Source organism: Rhinatrema bivittatum, chromosome 4, assembly GCF_901001135.1.
Source record: "Rhinatrema bivittatum chromosome 4, aRhiBiv1.1, whole genome shotgun sequence".
Lineage (NCBI taxonomy): Eukaryota > Metazoa > Chordata > Amphibia > Gymnophiona > Rhinatrematidae > Rhinatrema > Rhinatrema bivittatum.
The window spans coordinates 436,621,794-436,641,161 of NC_042618.1; the positions used below are offsets into that span (position 1 = coordinate 436,621,794).

General features: G+C 44.5%; 1 protein-coding gene across 2 annotated transcripts in view; it reads right to left on the reverse strand.

The window, feature by feature from the left end:
* Nucleotides 1–19,368, reverse strand: part of NUAK1 (NUAK family kinase 1) — a 126,046-nt gene that overhangs the window by 45,894 nt on the left and 60,784 nt on the right. The gene's annotated exons all lie outside the window — the stretch shown is intronic.

The following is a 19,368-nucleotide window of genomic DNA, read 5'->3' on the forward strand; positions in this document are numbered from 1 at the left end:
ATAGTCGCTATTTTATGAATACCAAAAGTGTGCATGTATTTTTGGTCTCGTGCACATTTACGTGTGAAAAAAAGGGGCACTCTAGGGGCATTGGGGGCAGGGCCAAGAGGTATGCATGCAAATCGCTATTTTAATGAGACTAGTGCACGTACATTCATGTAATTTTAGACCTGCTAATTATCTTGTGCAATTGATATCAGACTCACCTATTGTTTACTGTTGGTTGGGTGGGTGGGAGGTCGGATTCAGAGCAGAAGAACTAGGAGAGTCTTGATGACCTGGAGAAGGACTGGGCAACCTGGTGATTTCAATTATGCACATGCATTTTAAAATATACTGACTTCCAGGCATAAACAGGGTTTTATGTGAACAGGTCACAATTGTTTTCACACGTGTAATATATAAATGCATATGTTTTCAAAATAGGCGCGCTTTCAATACACTGCAGGTATTCCAATGTACTTGAAGACTGTAACCCCCTATATTTAAAAAGGGATCCAGAGGTGATCCAGGAAACTATAGACCGGTGAGAGCCTGACTTCAGTGCAGGAAAATTCATGGAAACTGTTATAAAGAATAAAATCATAAAACATTTAGATAGACATGATTTGATGGGACACAGTCAACATGGATTTACCCAGGGGAAGTTTTGTCTCCTACATTTTTATGAAGGGGTGAACAAGCATGTGGACAAAGGTGAACCGGTAGATGTGGTGTATTTGGATTTTCAGAAGGCATTCTTAGAAGCCGCATGAGAGGCTTCTAAGAAAACTAAAAAGTCATGGGATAGGAGGTGATGTCCTTTTGTGGACTGCAAACTGGTTAAAAGACAGGAAACAGAGAATAGGATTAAATGGTCAATGTTCTCAGTGGAAAAGGGTAAACAGTGGAGTGTCTCAGGGATCTGTACTTGGACCGGTGCTTTTTAACATATTTATAAATGATCTGGAAAGGGGTACGACATGTGAGGTGATCAAATTTGCGGAGGACTCAAAATTATGCAAAGTAGTTAAATCACAAGTGGATTGTTATGAATTACAAGAGGACCTTGCAAAACTGGAAGATTGGGCTTCCAAATGGCAGATGAAATTTAACGTGGACAAGTGCAATGTGATGCACATAGGGAAAAATTATCCTTGCTGTAGTTACACAATGTTACAGCCAAATTTTCAAAGGCTCGCACACATAAAACCTGGGATTTACGGGCATGGCCGGGCCTTGTGCGGGCCGCGCACATTTTCAAACGGGCCCGGCCACGCGCGTAAACCCCAGTATGCTCACAAGTGCCGGGCCTCTTCAAAGGAGCAGGCCGGGGGACGGGCCGGGACAGTGCCACTGTACACCGGCGCGAGTAAGTTGCTTCTGCTCCCAAGAAGCAGCAAGTAAAAAAATAAAAAAAATTAGGGGTAGCTAGGTAGGTTAGGTAGGGGGGGGGGGGGGGGGGGGATCCCTCCCAGTCCGCTCCTTAATTGCGGCACACTGGGAGGGAACTGGGGGGAAGTCCAGACTGTGTCGCTGTGCATACTTTTACAAAATTCAGCCCCCCTGCACATGTGTGCGCAGATTATAAAATCCGCACGTCTATGTGTGTGCGCCAGGAAGCTCACACGTACCTTTTAGAATCTACCCCTGTTAGGTTCTATCTTGGGAGTTACCACCCAGGAAAGAGATCTAGGCGTCAGAGTGGATAATACATTGAAATCGTTGGCTCAGTGTGCTGTAGCAGTCAGAAAGACAAACAGAATGTTAGGAATTATTAGGAAGGGAATGGTGAATAAAATGGTGGATGTCATAATGCCTCTGTATCGCTCCATGGTGAGACCGTACCTTGAATACTGAGTGCAATTCTGGTCACCGCATCTCAAAAAGGATATAGCTGCACTGGAGAAATTGCAGAGAAGGGCAACCAAAATGATAAGGGGCATGGAACGGCTGCCCTATGAGGAAAGGCTAAAGAGATTACGGCTGTTCAGTTTGGAGAAGAGACGACTGAGTGGGGATATGATAGAGGTCTACAAAATCATGAAAGGACTTGAACAAGTAAATGTGAATCGGTTATTTACTCTCTCAGATAATAGGACCATGAAGTTAGCAAGTAGCTCATTTAAAACAAATCGAAGAAAATTCTTTTTCACTCAGCGCATAGTTAAACTCTGTCAGAGGATGTGGTTACAGCAGTTAGTGTAGCTGGGTTTAACAAAGGTTTGGATAAGTTCCTAGAGAAATAATCCATAAACTGCTATGACGGTAATTAATAAGTAATAGTAGCTTGTGATCTGTCTAATGTTTGGGTAATTGCCAGGTACTTGTGACTCGGATTGGGCACTGTTGGAAATAGGATACTGGGCTTGATGGACCTTTGGTCTGACCCAGTATGGCATATCTTATGTTATTCTGAAACATACGAGTGCATGTTAGAGGAGGTACACATAGGTGTATTTTATAAGTTGTGTGTACCTGATACACGTGGGTTATAAAATGCTGTAGTAGATCTCCCCCATGGCCATATACGTGCGTATAGGGAGCCCGATGGATAAATGCTCTCGACAAAACTGTGCGAACCAAAGAGCAGGTGCAATTGTGTGCCCATAGTTCTACTGGGATCATTTATCTTGCATGCATACTTGCTGGCTAACTTATGTGTGGTGTTACAAAATTCTCCCCTTATTGACTCCCAGCGCCATTAATGGAATTTAAAGGACAATGTTCTGGCTCCCTTAAAAGGGGTAGCTTTCTTCTCCAGTCAGCTGCAAGTATTTTCCCAGTAGAATGCTTATTTTTTTTAATAGTGCCTGTGGCTTCACTGATGGTCGATGCAATTGATCCTGTTCTCAAGAATTTACATGAGGCGTAGGTGTGTGTGGGGGAAGAAACTTAACAATAATAACAAAATGTCTCCAAAATCCCCCCCCCCCCCCCCTGTGAACTGTGCTAGCCCATATACTCATTACATTTCCCAGAGATTGCGAGGAGGGGCTGAAATGGAGATGTTTGGAGAAAAAAAAAATACAAACCCAGGTAGACTGGGTTTATATTAAGATGAAGTAATTTACAACAGTTTGTAGCCTACAAGAGTTGGGAAGCTCCAGTCCTTGAGTGTCGCACCCCAGTCAGGTGCCCTGAAGGACTGGAGGTTCCCCATCCCTGACATGTAAATCAATATCTTGTAAATTATGAGGTGAATTTTAAAATCCCAGCGCATGCATCTATCGGGTGATGTGCGAAGAAGTCAGGCTGATGCGCGTTGACCCCATTTTGAAAAGTTTCCAAAAAGGGGCGGAGAATGGGTGTGAACTGGGTGGGGCGTGGGCATTTCAGGGCCTGGCCAAGAGATGTGCACGTAAATAGTTATGCACTCCGGCGCATGCTGAGGTCCCCTGTCACGTGAGCCTTTTCTGAGGGGTTTAAAGGGTCTGGAGTAACTGGGGGGACGACTGTAGGCTATCAAACCAGGAGGGTTTGGAGGACCTAGCTGGTAACCAGGCAAACTGGTGGACGAACTGTTTAAACTGGCAATGGCGTGGACATGCGCCCCTTTCAAAATTCCCTGACTTACGTGGTAGAAGCAGGATTTATGCGCCAGACTATTTTATAACATGTGTGCGTATGTTATAAAATAATCGTGTATCTCGGCACTCGCCGGCATGAGCGCACATATATCCGCCTGCACACCGGTTTGAAAGTTACCATCCCAGGCCCTGATTTTCAAAAGCATTTATATGCTTAAAATTGGGTTTTACACGTGTAAATACACTTTGGGGGTAATTTTCAAAGGAGTTATGCGCATAAATGTAACTACTATTGTAGCAATTTTCAAAAGCCATTTACTCACGTAAAGTGAACTTATGCGAATAAATCCTATGGACGATTCAATGGCATATATTGTAGCAATTTTCAAAAGCCCACTTACTCGAGTAAAGTGCATTTACATGCGTAAAACCCAGATTTACGCATGTAAATGCTTTTTAAAATCCGCCCCTTTTACTCAAGCGTGCTTTTGAAAATTGGTAAAATATATGCCATTGAATTGTCCATAGGATTTGCTCGCATAAGTACACTTTAAACATGCAAAAAGCCAAAAAAATAAAAAAAAACCCAACAACAAAGATTTAATTGCAGCGGAGAAGGTACCGGGCGTTGCATAACCTTTGCCTCCCCCCCAGCACCCCCCTGGATTATCCCACTAATATAATGTATGTACTGTTTTGTAGGCCATTCACTTCAGAACTTAACAGTACCTTCCACATTACTTACATTTATTATCTATGGCCAGATCGTATGATAGTTGAGCAACCTTTATTGTGAAAAAGTGGACTGCTGAAAAATTAGGTCAAAGAGAAAGCTGGACTCCGAGGACATGGGGCAAGACTGCCGGCAAGTGTTTTACAGAATTTGGTGACGGTCGACCGCTAAAATTGTCTCAAGGAAGCCAAAAAATTATTGAAAATTTCAGCAGCAAGCAGAAAAAAAAAGCTCTTCCCCTGCATATTTTAAAGCTGTTTTGCAAGCTAACGGTGGGCACACCAACTATTAATTACAGTATATGCTGTTTAATTCCATTTTGAATGCTGGTTAAAATGTTATATTGCACGTTTCTATCAGATTTCTGGTTGCTGTTGCAATGGGGGAGGGAAAGATTATGCAACATCTGGTACAGAGGAGGGCGATCAAAATGATAAAGGGGATGGAGTGGCTCCCTTGTGAGGAAAGGCTAAAGAGGTTAAGGCTGTTCAGCTTGGAGATGAGACAGCTGAGGGGGAGCTATGATAGAGGTCTATAAAATCATGAAAGAACTTGAATGAATAAATGTGTATTGGTTATTTACTCTCGGGCTGATACAGTAAAATCGCGGGACAGCGGGCACACAGGCCACTCTCTTGTGCATGCGATACAGTATAGGCCGATACAGTACAGTGCCGGAGCGCACTGTACTGTATCGGCCTGATCTGTCAGATAATAGAAGGACATGGGGGGGGCACTCCATAAAGTTTGCAAGTAGCACATTTTAAACAAAATCAGAGAAAAGTTTTTCACTCAATGCACAATTAAACTATGGAATTCATTGCCAGAGGATGTGGTTAGGGAAGAAAGTGTAGCTGGGTTTAAAAACGGTTTGGATACTTTTCTGGAGGAGAACTTTATAAACTGCTATTAATCAAGTTGACTTAGGGAGCACCCACTGCTATTACTGGCATTAGTAGCATGGATCTATTTAATGTTTGGGTACTTGTCAGGTACTTGTAACATGGATTGGCCACTGTTGGAAACAGGATTCTGGGCTTGATGGAACCTCTGTCTGACCCAATATGGCAACTTCTTATGTTCTTAAATGGAAGCAAAGGATTCAGAAGGGCTAGTGGGGTTTTCCAGGCCCAACAGCGCACCAGTGAAAGAAGAGCAGTGGCACAGGTAGCAGAATAATGTACAAGTAAATAAAATATAATTATTTTAATTTATTTAATACTAACCTCATTATTCTGTTTTTCTAATCTTTCTTCCTCTTTTACTTCTCAGGGAAGTACCAAGAAAACTTTGTATGTTTTCTGATTTTCAATTATGTGATATTTTATTGTAATTAACTGAGGTGTGTAGGGTTATTTCCAACAAATGCAGAAGTAGACACAGGAAAATGTTTTGGGAGAGGTGGGGTAGCTTAGTAGCACCTTAACTTGTGACCTTAGGCAAGTTGCCTCAAGTACCCACTTAAGCTGTCTGGGGCACAGATTTCTACCTGCATGTAATTTAATGCACAGCCCCCTTTCAATGCTGAAATGAATAAATAGTTCATGATTCCAAACTCATAGCAATAGCAGCTCTTTAGACAGTGCGATGAAAGACTCAAACTAGCAGCTGGGTCCGTCTGGCAGGCTGCATGTCCTGGAAGTAACTCGAAGGAACACAGGCACTTGTAGCTGAATCTATCCAGCAGGCTGCTCAGGGGACCTACGAGGCTGGATGTTTGGGCAGCGGCCATGCTAGTATTGCTGGCTCTTTAGATTATTGCAGAGCTTCGTAATTAAGAATGGGAAAGATTGGGTGCTGGAGGGAACTAAGTTGAAATCTTGCAGTCTCTTCTACGCAAGATGGAGTAAAAAGGATGGAGACAAAAAAAAAATACCTGGATAAGGAGAAATCTTGCAGGTAGTCACACTCTGTAAATGGTAGCTGGGGGGTATCCTTAATAGTGTGGAGAGAATAACTGGGCAAACTAGATGGGCCGGATGGTCTTTTTCTGCCAATATTTATAATGCTACTATTGTGTTCTCTCTTTAGAACTCCATAGAAAAGATGTAACATATGCAACCCTTAAATACCTTTGTAAAACAACTCAATCTGTATTCATTTAACAAATTCTAACCTCGATTATATATATATCTTGAGGAGATATATATATAATGGCTTTTTAAACAGGCACTTTACAAGGAGACGGGAGAATAGAAATTATTCAGGAATAAGCAGATAAACACCGACACACTCTCAGTACAGTACTGTACTGACAATACAGTAGAGTAGTCTATGAACCCCACATCACAACTAGCATATTGATAACACTATGTATAATAAATTTACCCGTAAAAGTACTTTCAGTACACTCGGTCATGACCCACTTCTCTAAAAATTATTTTGTCTAATGATATATTGTAACCGAACCTTTGACAGCACCTGTTAGAATGTACTATAGTACACTTTTACTTACATTAAATATGTGCCTACATGTAAACCGTTGCGATGGTATATAACTTAGCGACGGTATAGAAAAGATTTTAAATAAATAAATATAAAAAGCTTGTGTCGGTCGGTCACATGGTCGTCTGTGACCACCAGAACAACAGAAGGTGCACTATGCAAAAACAATATTCTCTGTCTGCAAAGCACTGTCACAAACACACGGGCACATACACAGAAGCACACTGGTACACACATACAGGCGCACCCACACCTCCACAGGCAGGCAGATACACACACACAGGCAGAGACTCACAGACACACAGGCACACACACACCAAGCAGGCACATGCTCGCACACACACACACACATATATATACATATACACCCAGAAGCGCATGCCCCATCCCCCCCAAACATAGAGGCACCTATGCACACACACAGTCACAGGCACCTACATCCGCAGGAACACACACACAAGCTGTTATTGACCAGACAACCCAAGCATACTGTGAGGTGTTCGCTAATATGCTGTCAGTAAAGCCCTGTCTCTCATGCTTCCATACACACAGGGACAAGCAGGAATAGGCATGCACAAGCTCATACAAGCGCGCACAACCACATAGAAGCTCATACAAGTATGCAGATACACACACACTGGCTCACATATGCATACAGGTTCGCACTCACACACACAGAAGCAAAGACACACCCAGAGAGACACTCACACACAGGCTATTATAGACCAGACTAACTGAGCAACACCAGGTATTTTTTGCTAGTTGTGTATAAAGTTTCTTTTCAGTATGCTCACAGTCACTCCTGATCAGTGACAACGTGATAAATTCCATGAAGAGTCTAGCAAATGAGATGACAATGGGGGATTCCCGAATGTTGATAGCTCTCTCAATGCAGCTGCCACCTAGCCTCTTGACTCTGAGAGAAAACCTGCCTCCCTAGCTAAAAGCTAAAATTAAAAAATATCTATATCTTCTGCCATGACCGTGACAGTCCTTAAGGCTATCTATGCACCCTAATGCAGAGTCTTACATGTATACCTAACCTAAACTGGTTTCCCTGCCTGCAAAACAAAATGCAGATGCATTTCCCCATTTTCTATTTTCTCACTTAACTATTTAAGGTAAAAAAAACAAACAAACAAACAAAAAACAACAGGTCTGAGTTACTTTCAAAGTTAACTATTTGGTAAGAAAACAATGTTTCTGTAACTTTGGTCTGTATAAATGCAATGTCAGAGTGACTGATACCACAGGCGGCCTCCTTTATCTCCAGTAAAAAAGGCCATATTTCTTTTGCAACGTATCTATTTTATATGGAGTAGAATTAAAAAGTTCCTTCCGTTAAACAGCTAATCCGCTCACCTCAAGCCCTTGCCACAGAGTCTGTTTTATACTACTACAGCACTCTGACCAAATGGAAAGGGATGCTCTGTTCTCTCTAACAGACACCCTTCTCAATCACTTCCATGCAAGAGCCACTCCTGGATCAACCCATGGAACGTGCGCACCCCCCCCCCCCCCACACACACACACACACACAAACACACACATTCTGCGGCTGAGGCTTCAACAGATTTTCTCTATGGATAATGTTTCAGGGCGGGGTAGAACATATTAGTCTTGCTAAAACTAAGCAAGGGATTGGTCATAGAAGGTCAATTCCATCTATGATATTGCTTTAACCACTTGATGTCACAGATTTGTCTGTAGATTCTGACCAATTACATTACAGCAGCCTTAGCAGCCCCCCTGTCAGCATCTTCTTTTATGTTAACACCTCAACAGTCTTTCTTTTATTCACATCCTTACTATATTTATCAGCACTGAACCCAATTAAAATAGACTTTTTCCCAAATTTTCCACTCCATGTATCAGAAAGTACACTTGATACACAACTTTTCTTATCTACAAGGAGGACCATATTCAAAAGCATTTAGCTGGCTAAATCAGAAGTTAGCCGGCTAAATGAATATTTGGGCATGTATCCAGCTACATTCTAGCTGGCTAGTAAGTTAGGAAGCTAGAAGTTAACTGGATAAGTTAGGGGCTTTCCGGGTTAATAACTGGGAGGAGTTGAGCCAGCCGGCTAAGTCTGGTCAGGCCAAAGAGCTGTCCTAAAGGTAGCCAGCTATATTCAATAGTGCGGCTGCACTATTTAATATGCCTCCAAAGTTAGCTGGAAACATTCATCCAGCTAACTTTGCTAGCTGGACTGTATCTGAATATGGACATCTAGTTTTCAGGAATGCACTTTCATCAAATATTATAAATACAGAGAACACATTTTTCTGAACAGTTTCATATATAGTTTCATATTTTATTTTTTTTTTTTTTACTCTCTAGAACGATGGACCCTGGCACTTCTAGGCTAAAGCACTTTAAGCTTTAGCCCATATTCGTTAGTGTATTATATTACAATTACTTCATGCCTTTACTTTCTTCCAGCTATCTTAGCTTCCAAGTTGTTTCTCCCTGTTAAATGTAACTTTGACTTATTCACCGCTATTGTTAATTTCTCCAGTTATTGCTTCAGTTATTCCTATGTTCTTTGTAAACCGATCTGATATGGTTATTACTATGAAGGTCGGTATAAAAAAGTGTTAAATAAATAAATAAAATATATAACGTGGGTAATTTTCAATAGGGCACTTAACTCAGCACGAAAGCAGATATGCCTAAAGTTAAACCCCTATTTTTAAACTGTGCAACAGGAGCCGCACCTGTTATAAAATACCGCATATCACCTCCGAGAAAGTAGGTGCGTATGTTTCAGTAAATGCACACTTTTTTTTTTTAATGCAGGGTTCCCTGTAGTTTATACACCTAAAAATGCATATATATATATATATATATATATATATATATATTATACGCACTAAATAATTGTAACATGTGCAGAATAACCCTCAATATATGCTCGGACGCAGGTATTTATAAAGTTGGCTGACGCATGTGCTTATCTAGTTTATGAAAATGCTTAGATGTGTGCGATCTTCCAAGCACCAGCTCACCGCGACCTCCACCAGTTCACCCGCACCCTCCAGCATTTGCTCCAGAAGCTGCCCATAAACCATGGACAGAAGAGGAGAAGTCAGATTTAATATCCGCCACTTGATTAGCAGGTGCAAAAGCATGCTTGCATGTCTGATGATTTACGCGCGTGCTCAGTTTACAAAATGCGTGAATGAGCGCAGACTTCCAAACCCCACTCAGGAAAGCCCTCAAAATGCCTTCTATGTACGAGCAAAGCTTCTCTGTGTGCACTTCCTCCCTTCTGAAAATCGCTTACCACGCACTGAGCCGTATGTATATGCCAATTTTAGTTTTAAATTACCCCTGACGTGTCCAGGTTTGTTTAGTATAAAATTAAGGAAACATGAAGGCATGCGTCTCTACTTAACTGTCAGATTCCCATTCTTGAATACTACAAGTAATTTAAATCAGAAAATGTGCCAAGTGAAAGTGAAAATGCAGAGTATTCAGCATATTTAACACCAGACATCAATGGAGAAACGGGTTTTAAGAAGGTTTATGATGAATGTGTTAAAACCAATGGCAGCTGATGACACTCTCCATACTCAGGGCCATTAGGCAAACGAGGCGGTCGCCTAGAGTGCCAATATTTTGGAGGAGGCAAAATCCAGCCAGTGTGAAGCCAAGGGGAGTGCTGTACCCACAGCCAATACTGGCAGTGAAGGAAGCGCCTTGCTGAAGCCGCTGCTACCAGTAGGAGGGGCTGCTGTGCTGGAGCTGCCAGCAATAGGTAACATGGGGGAAGGTGTGCATGACCCGAAGGTTCACCTAGGGCTCTTGCAATGGCCCTGCTGATGCTTTAAAACAGGTTTTCAGGGGCACAATTACAAAGAACTTATCAAACGCTTTAAAATGACCCCTCACGGCTTGCTATCATTAAAAAAAAAGAGCAAAGTCACTAGACATTTTACAAAATTTCAAGTCCTGCTTGCTTCCAGGACTAGAGGCTGCCATGGCTACGGTGGGGCTGCTGCTGAAATCAAAGTGTGCCAAACATTTCACTGCAAATGTCATTTCTGAGGTTAGAGTACCTCATCCTCTCACTCCCCGCCCCCAGTAATAATAACTTCATCTCCATGCCCGTCCTTCTCGTGGCACCCCAATGCACATGCTACTACCACAACATAAACACAGCTTGTAACCACTTAATCCTGCCACAGCCACTGCTTAATCTGACACGGCCACAGTTGAGGTACTTGACTCCTGGGGCCTTCACTGCCAATGCAGCCCTTGCCATTCCACCTGCCATCGGACCTCTCAATGCGGGCAAGTCTGCCACCAGGACCCGCTGCGGCCCTCACTGTGGCTGCAGCCTCACTTTCCTGCCACAGCTGATCCAACACTGCTAACCAGTGGAACCCTGCAGCCTTCTTAAACAGGGCCACTTTCTTTCAGATCTAACCTCTGGCTATGGTAAAAATGAAAGTTATGGGGAGAGGTTACAAAAAAAAAAACCATAACATAAAACGAGCATTGCTCTGTGTGTGTATATTTGTAGAAAAGAGGCACTCAGAGTGTGGTACCGGGCTCTAGGAGTGGCACTGTGGTATGTATTAAAATACACACAGCCACTGTTTGGAACTGACCGTAGTATATTCGCAGGGTGCATATGAGCCACAAACAGGTGCCATCAATGAGGATTTCTTCATCCACACGTATCTCAGAAGTGCACAGTGGAATAGCTGCACAAGGTCCCTGGTCCGCTCTAGGGCACTTGTGCTGCCTGGGCCACGGCATGCAGAGCAGCAGCCACAAAGCCATCATCAAAAATTGGAATAAGGTCCCAGGCCTGACACGCCCACTCTGTCAGACTGAGAGGAGCCAGGATTTCCAGCCATTTTTGCTCCATCTCTCCCTTTTGGACCCTATGCCCGCCTCTCCTCCCCCCCTTCTCTCTTTGATGACATCATTCCATGATATGCTTGCCTTCTCCACCACTCCCTCCTCTCTCACTTCACCAGACTCTCCCCTCCAGTAATGAGAAGCTAAAGACCTCTATTATACACACATATAAAGCAAACACTTTTAAAACAATACAAGGGGAAGGGGGCATTTTTAGGTTTGCTTTAGTTTTCTTGTGTTTAGTTTTGATATTGGTATGGCTTGCTTGGGAATAAGGGGATCTTTGTTTTGGAGATCAGGTGATTTTTTTTTTCTGCTATGGGCAGGGGGTTGGTATTCTTTGCTGTTTCAGAGAATTTTAAGGCTGCCTCCTGACTGGTTTGTGGGAGGCCTGTTTTTCTCTGCCTTATAAACTGATGTAATTCTGGGATCATTTTATGAGGTCAGCATTCAGGGACCTTGGGTACTTTTTGGAGTTGCTTGGACAAAAAAAAATGAGATTTCAGAATTTCCCCTTGCTTCCCGACTGAATTATGTCTGGGGAACTCACTGCTCCACAAAATTTAAATGGATAAAAAGAGGTGGCACTGGGGGTATTTCTACATTTTAGTCAGCTAAGTCTGGTTGCAAAAAATAGCTAGCCTAGAATTATCCAAGTAACTACCTGGTTAAGTGGGACCCTTACCTGGCTAGGTTCCACTGATTAATCAGGTAAAGATTACCCAAGTACCATCCCGCTCACTGACCCCGGTCGTGGAATGGCCCCACAACTGGCTGCACTACCCCAGGACACCGCCATCTTCCACTGTACCTCATGCCACCCCTAGCCCTAGGCACATGCCGCACATCCAGCTAAGAAGGCCCTGCAGCAGGAACCAAGGGAGCGGTGCCTTCTGATGTCGTCAGTGGGGCATTTAAAACCTCGCCAAGCTCCCAGCCTGTGTGTATTGTGCATCCATCTCTGCTTTGCCCGATTCCTGCCCAGCCTTGTCCTGCCTTGCTCTGTTCCTGCAGTACCGTCGTGCTGCCTGCCTTTCCTCTCCCCTTCACTTGTCTCGTCCTGCTCCGGTCCTCTCCTGCTCCCCAGGTCGTGCTCTGACCTTCGCTTGAAATCTGACACCGCCTGCTCTCTGCCTGCCCCGACCACTGCTTGGTACATGACGCCGCTGTCTGTCGCCTGCCCTGCCCTGTTTCTCTGCCTTCGTCGGTCCAGTATCCCCAGGACTCTTTCCTAAGTCCTGCCAGCCTCCAAACACAAAGGCTCAACCTAGGGTTGCCAACTTTTCCACAGACCACGACTGGACACTTGAGTACTCGAGAGGAATCTCAAGGAGGCATGTTTGTTCCCCCTCATTTGCATACATTTCAGATCATCCACCTTGATCTCATGGTATCAGGCCTATTGTAACATGCATTGTTTGTGGGCTTGGCCCTCAGAAAGCCATGAATAAATTAAATTACTATTACAAAATGGTAAACTTCCCAGACAAAAATTGGATGAACTGCCAGTGCTCAAACAGTAACAACCTTACTCATAAAAAAGGCAACACAACAAATATTACACCAGACCCTAAAACACCAATACACTTCCTGTTATGGAAAAAAAAACAAACCAAGCTGCAATAGATTCCTACACAGAAGCTACATGCTAGCATGCTAGCTACCTCACCAAGTCAGACCAGAGTATAGATAAAAACATATGACAAGAACTGAACTGGAAACGCAACTCTACATGCAGTGCAACAATGGAAAACCAGAAACATCACAATTTCTCATAAAATAACTAACAAATCAAGAAATATAAAACATCAATTGTAATAGTAAAACCATGTTAATAAATAGAGTAAATAATTCAAAACATCTGATGAACAGAACCTCTAATATTTAAAAGCTCATTTAAACTTAAATTTTATAAAATTTCCCAACCACCAATAAAATATTTAAAGACAGCAAACTAATAAAATCTTTAATTTATTTATGAACTTTTTTATACCGACATGAATGTTATTGATGTTTCACACTAAACAGTTAAGGATTTATAAACCTCCAACTCTCTATACCCAGGAACTTTTGATTTTCAATCATTCTGAGATTGTCATGGATTACTGGGGAGTGGAGGGAGGCGATGGGTATGCATAAACTTTCTTCTCTCATGTACACACACTCCCTCTCTCTCAATGGATGATCGGCCACACAGGCTTGCTCTATCACAGTTGGTCACCCTAGCCCTCACAAGCTCCCTCTGTCCTTCTCTCAAACACACCCTTACACAGGCTCCCTCTCTCTCGCACGCACATATGCACCCTCAGATAGGCTCCATCTCTTTCTGGCAAGCACACGCTCACACAGGCTCCTTCTCTCTTTTGTACACTCATACACCCCTGCACATAGGCTCTCTCTCTCTCATACACACCCCTTCTCACACAAACACACACACCCTCACTCAGGCACAAAGCCTCTAAATCTCACACACACACACACTCCTGTCACTGTGCCTGTCATTCGGCGCACGCGCACACACACTTCACAGGCAGTGTCGAAGTCATTAGCTGCTTATTGTTCCTTGGCTGTGGCCCACGGGCGCCTTCCTCATCTTCAGCCATGGGCGACTTGACTGCTATAAATACTACACACAACCTACATGCTCTCAGAATACTTCACCTTGGTCTCGCATACAGAACACAAACCCTCATCAAGTACAGAATAAAGGTATCACAAATTGTAGATAGGACCATCCAGGCAAAAACTGAATTCTTTGGTCTGCTATCCACTCGTTTCTCATACATACCCTCTCCTTCAATTCTCCTGCCCTTTCTGTTCCCTGCAGACAAAAGAAAAATGGGAGAACAAGAGAATGGGAGGGGCTGGATTAGGGAGCAGGGGGGGCTTTTTTTGTTTGTTTGTTTGCTTTGCACTGTGCTGTGTCTGCTCCAGGCTCACCCCAGTTCCTTTTCCCTTGAATGCTGCCTAGGAGGGGCTGGAATAGGAAGCAGAGGGCTGCTGCCTGATTCTAGGCACTAGATTCATCAGGACGGAGCCACTGGGGCACTCCTTCCACTTCGTGGCATTCTGCTCATGGGCCACCTGGGGCCACCTCAGTCTTCTGCCACGAACGGGATGGGCTCCTCTCGCGGCCCACTGCGGCCTCCTCTTGTCTTCAGCCGCCGAACGTCTTCACCTTTTCGCTCGACCGGGTTTTACTGTGTCTGGTTATCGTTTGTAACCGGAGACTGTACAACAGGCTGCAAAACCAGGCAGTTGGTCACCCAAGCTCAACCTGCGGATAAGGAGGCTGGTAGAGGTCTGCCTACCAGCGGCGGTTCTAACATGAAGAAGGGTGAGGCGGTGGCCTCAGGCGGCAGAATTTTGAAGCGGCAAAAAAAGTGCCCCTCCAAAACACCTCTGCCGCAGCTGTCGCCTCACCCTGCCTCCAGAGTCAAACATCGGATCGGGCAGGGATAAACCAAACCCCTGCCGATCCCTGACCACGGACACCAGGAATCGCGTTTAATCTGACATCATCTCCTGCTGCCGCGGTGCCCCTGCTTAAAGTGGAAGGGAGAACTAGGGGGGGGGGGGTTTTGCCCATAGTTCATGTGTCATTTTAGAAATTTTGCAGGAGTTTAAGGTTATTGGCATATTAAACTTCTTTCTTAGAGGCTGATCTGAGTATTTTCATTGTAAGGCAGGTTGGAAAAAAATAATCTTAAAAATATGTTCTGTAGACTGGGCCATTCTCTGCTTATCATGCACCGACAAAGGATGTGAAGTGAGGGTGGAATGAGAGAGAGAGAGAGAAAGAATACATCTGTGCCTAATGCATGGTAAGCCACCTTTGGAAACAGCTTGACAGATTTAAAAAGTGTTAAAGTCAATCAGGAAGAGAGAAAAGATAAAAAAGAAAAGAAACACGAGTACTACTTGCAGACCATATTGGAAAGCTGTATGTTAAGCTACGTAGGAGATTTGCTGTTGGTAACCCCCCCACTGTGTGTTCTCGCACTCTCCACACGTTGCAGGGCCCTGCTCGTTCTCCTCAGTGGCCACACACGTCCCTAATCCCCGGCAGCAGGAGTCGCATTTATCCCAATGTCATCTGCTGCGGACCAGTAGCTTCTCAGATTTCCCGGCGGGGGGTGGGGTCTGTCAAGGCGAACTCTTTTTCCTGCTGGTTGCCGACGCGCAGGAAATGCCGCTCTCCTTTTCTCTAAAGCAGATTCCAACAAGTCTTCGAGAGGCAGAGATCTCGGGGCAGGAGGGGATGCAGACGTCCCGCAGTTTCCAACAGAGCACTCACAGTCCAACAGGCTTGGCAAGCTTCCCCCCTGGGTTGGTGAGCCTGGGACAAAATTTTGAAAGGGTAGTGCCACTGTGTTGCCACTGAGTGGATCGAGCAGGGTTGTGTGTGGGTGACTGCCTGTATGTGTGTGCGAGAGAGTGACTGCCTGCCTGGTTAGATGGGTGACTGCTTGTGTGTTGGAGGGGGGTGAGAGTCTGTGTGTGTATATGAGAGGGTTGTGGGGTGTGTGTATATGAGGAGGTGTGTATGAGAGGGTGGGTGGGTAAGGGTGTGTGTGTGTGTGTGCGCGTGTGTGTAAGGGTGGGTGAGGGTGTGTATATGTGTATTTATGAGAGGGTGTTTGTGAATGTGTAAGAGGGTGAGTATGCATGTCTATGAGAGAGAGTGCCTGTGTGCGTGTGTGAGAGTACCTGTATGTATGTGAGAGAGGTTAAAGTTTGTGCACCCTCCTCCAATCTACAACAATCTCAGGAGGACTGGAAATCTAAAAGTTCCCAGGTATGGAGAGTGGGAGAATTGGCTGAATTTATCAGTAGATTTGACATTCTTTTTATTGGTATGTTTAATGTTTTATATTTCTTGTTTGTGTTTGCATTACTTACAGAGTTTGGCTTCTTGTGATTTCCAGTTCAGCTTTGTCTGCACATTTCAATTTATATTTTATGATCTCTTTATTCTGTATTTGGTGAGAGTCTATTTGTGTTCTGCTTGTGAGACTGAGGCTTTAGTTATTCTGCTAGCATGTAGTTTCTAGAGATGTGAATCGGTACCGGACTCGTTTCTGGTATCGGGTTTGGGGGAAAACCACGGGAAATCCTGTTGCCATTCCTTGTGACCTTGGGCAAGTCACTTCACCCTCCATTGCCTCCCTGGTGCCCTGGCCCTTGATGATTTCACCTGCACCGGGCCATGGGGGAAGGAGGGTGCGCCATTTCATCCTTCGCCTCAGGCAGAAGATTGCCTTGAGCTGCTCCTGCTGCCTACTGATGATGGGGGCCTAGCTGGGTCACCAGTTGGGCAGCGTCAATCCCACCTGAGTGCAAAAGGCTCACACTCCATGACAGGATGAATGTCAACCTCTGAATGAGCAGTTTATGTTTCTTAGTTTTACATTGACTGTGTTGTCTTGGTGTTTTTATTGTTATGCTACTATGAATATTTTTTATTTCTTTGTATACTGCTTTGAGCTTGTTTAACTTGTAGGAGCATTTTGTACAATTTGTAAATTAAGTAAATAATGGAAACAAAAGTCTTAGCTGCAGAGAGAGAGAAGGAGCGAATGCCATGATCTCATTTACACCTTGTCAGCCCTGCCTTCCCTGCTCTATCATGCCCTGGGTTGTTTGCATCTCTCACATAAGTACACACACACACACACTTTTGCGCTCGGTGGTCCATGAACTGCTCCAGCGAACTGACACCCTCTTGGCCGGGCCGTTCCTGCTGACTCCGACACGGCGCAGCCCCTTCAGGCATCTTTGTAGCAGCCCTCCAAGCTCCTACACCTGTGAGACGCCGTCAACGCTCCACGTGGCAGGATGCCACCAACTCCACCGTGCCCCGCTTCTCCTAGGGTGTGCGCACGCTCGACGACATTGTGCTTAAAAGGGCCCACAGCTGGAAAAAAAAAAGACTTAAGGTGCCTCCTGATGAATTCACTTGCTCAGGCCTATAAAAGGACCTTGCAGACACTCTTTCAATGCCTCAGCAACAGCTCCCACTACTCTAAGTGTGTGTTGCTTCTAGTGTCCTTGTCTTCTGTCCTTCAGCTTCTCCGTCACTGCCCGCCTGTTCTTCTCCACGCCTTCCTGCCCTGCCTATCCGTCCCTCCTTTCCCAGCTTGACGGATACCTGGTTTGACTTTGGCCTGATCATGGATATGCTTGACCACAGTCTGCCACTGACTGCTGCCTGCCACTGGATAGGTCGGACCTGTCTGCCAGCTAGCGACTCTACGACAACCTTGTACATCATCAGCAGAGGCCGCCACCTGATACCTCCCGGCCCTGGCACCCAAAGGCACAACCTGAGGGGAAAGAGGGCTGGTAGATAGGCAAAGCTCTAGCTGGGCCTCTGCCTTGTCCGTGTCCACCTGCTGACGGTGGGAACCTGCAGGGCTCTTCCCTTGCAGGTTGCACCAATCCTGCTTTGGCCAGAGGGTCCACAAATGCAATACACATACACTCTCTCTCTCTCTCTACTGCATTAAATAGCAATTGTGCTCATATTGGGTTTTTAATCTCCACCCTACAGTGAAAAAAATCTCTCAGTGAGAGGTTTCTCCTTTCTTTGGCTGCTTGAAAAGGACATGCAGCTCCCTCCATGTGTTTCCTGTGATCACCGTTACCACCATTTAATCAGCGTTTTCCTTGCATATGGCTCTCTTTCTCCAATTTCCCCACATCGCCTTCTGCGGCTTAGATCCATTACTGGGTGAACTGCCTTCCTTAGGACACACCCAATGCTATGCCATCACCATTTCCCTTTCCTCTCACCCTGCTGGCTGCTCCTATTCTCAGAGGGGAAGAGGGGTTAACCTCATGCAGAACAGCTCCTGCGTAAACGAAAAACCCTCTTGGGAGACCTCAAGTGCGGTTCTTGTGGCGTGTTTCACTTTCCAAATTGCCAGCACAGCACTTTGCTTGCTCTTGGCAGTCAGGGTGACCACATACAGGCTGCTGCTCTTGGCTGTTTAGGGACAGGATGGCCCAGCCCTTTGGCGCGTTTGCTCCCATGCCAAAGAAACTTGAGCTTCTCACTCCTGGTTTTTGCTCCTGAGAAGAGCAGGACTGTAAAGCCCAGAATTGCTTTGGGATGAAGGCTGAAAAACAGGACTCTGGGCTGACTCTGTAGCTCAGGCAACAAGGGCTGTACATTACCATGTGGAAGGTGCCAGCCCTGGGTTCGACTGAGCTTTTGGAAGTCAGCCGCTCATGCTTCAGTGTTGGAAACAGACACAAAGTGAAAATGGTAAATGATGTCCCCATGACAAAAAGTTGCCCATTTTAACTAACGTGTTGGTGAGCTCCTGCAGGGTGCTAATATTACTATTACCCTTCTCAAATTACAGGCAAGCGGCTAAACTAAATGGTCACAAAGATTATAAATCGAAAAACAGTAACTCTTAACATCCACTTGCGTTTTAACAGGAGCACAAGCTTCATATCTTCTATTTGATCTATCTTTTATTTAAATATATATGACTTAATGATTCAATGTTTTTTTATTTTAATTATTGTTTCATTGGGCTTGGAGTGGAGAAATAGTTTAGTTGTTAGAGTAGCAATTTTAAATGAGGGAAGCCAGAGTTCAAATCCCTCCACTGTTCCTTGTGACCTTGGGAAAATGACTTCACCCTCTATTACCTCATATAGAAAGATTGGAAGCCCTGAACAGGGAAATTCTTACAATATCTAGATATAACCCACCTTGAGCTATCAATGAGATAAATAAATAATTGTGAATACCTTTATTGTATGAATGCAATATATATTGTTTTGTGTACT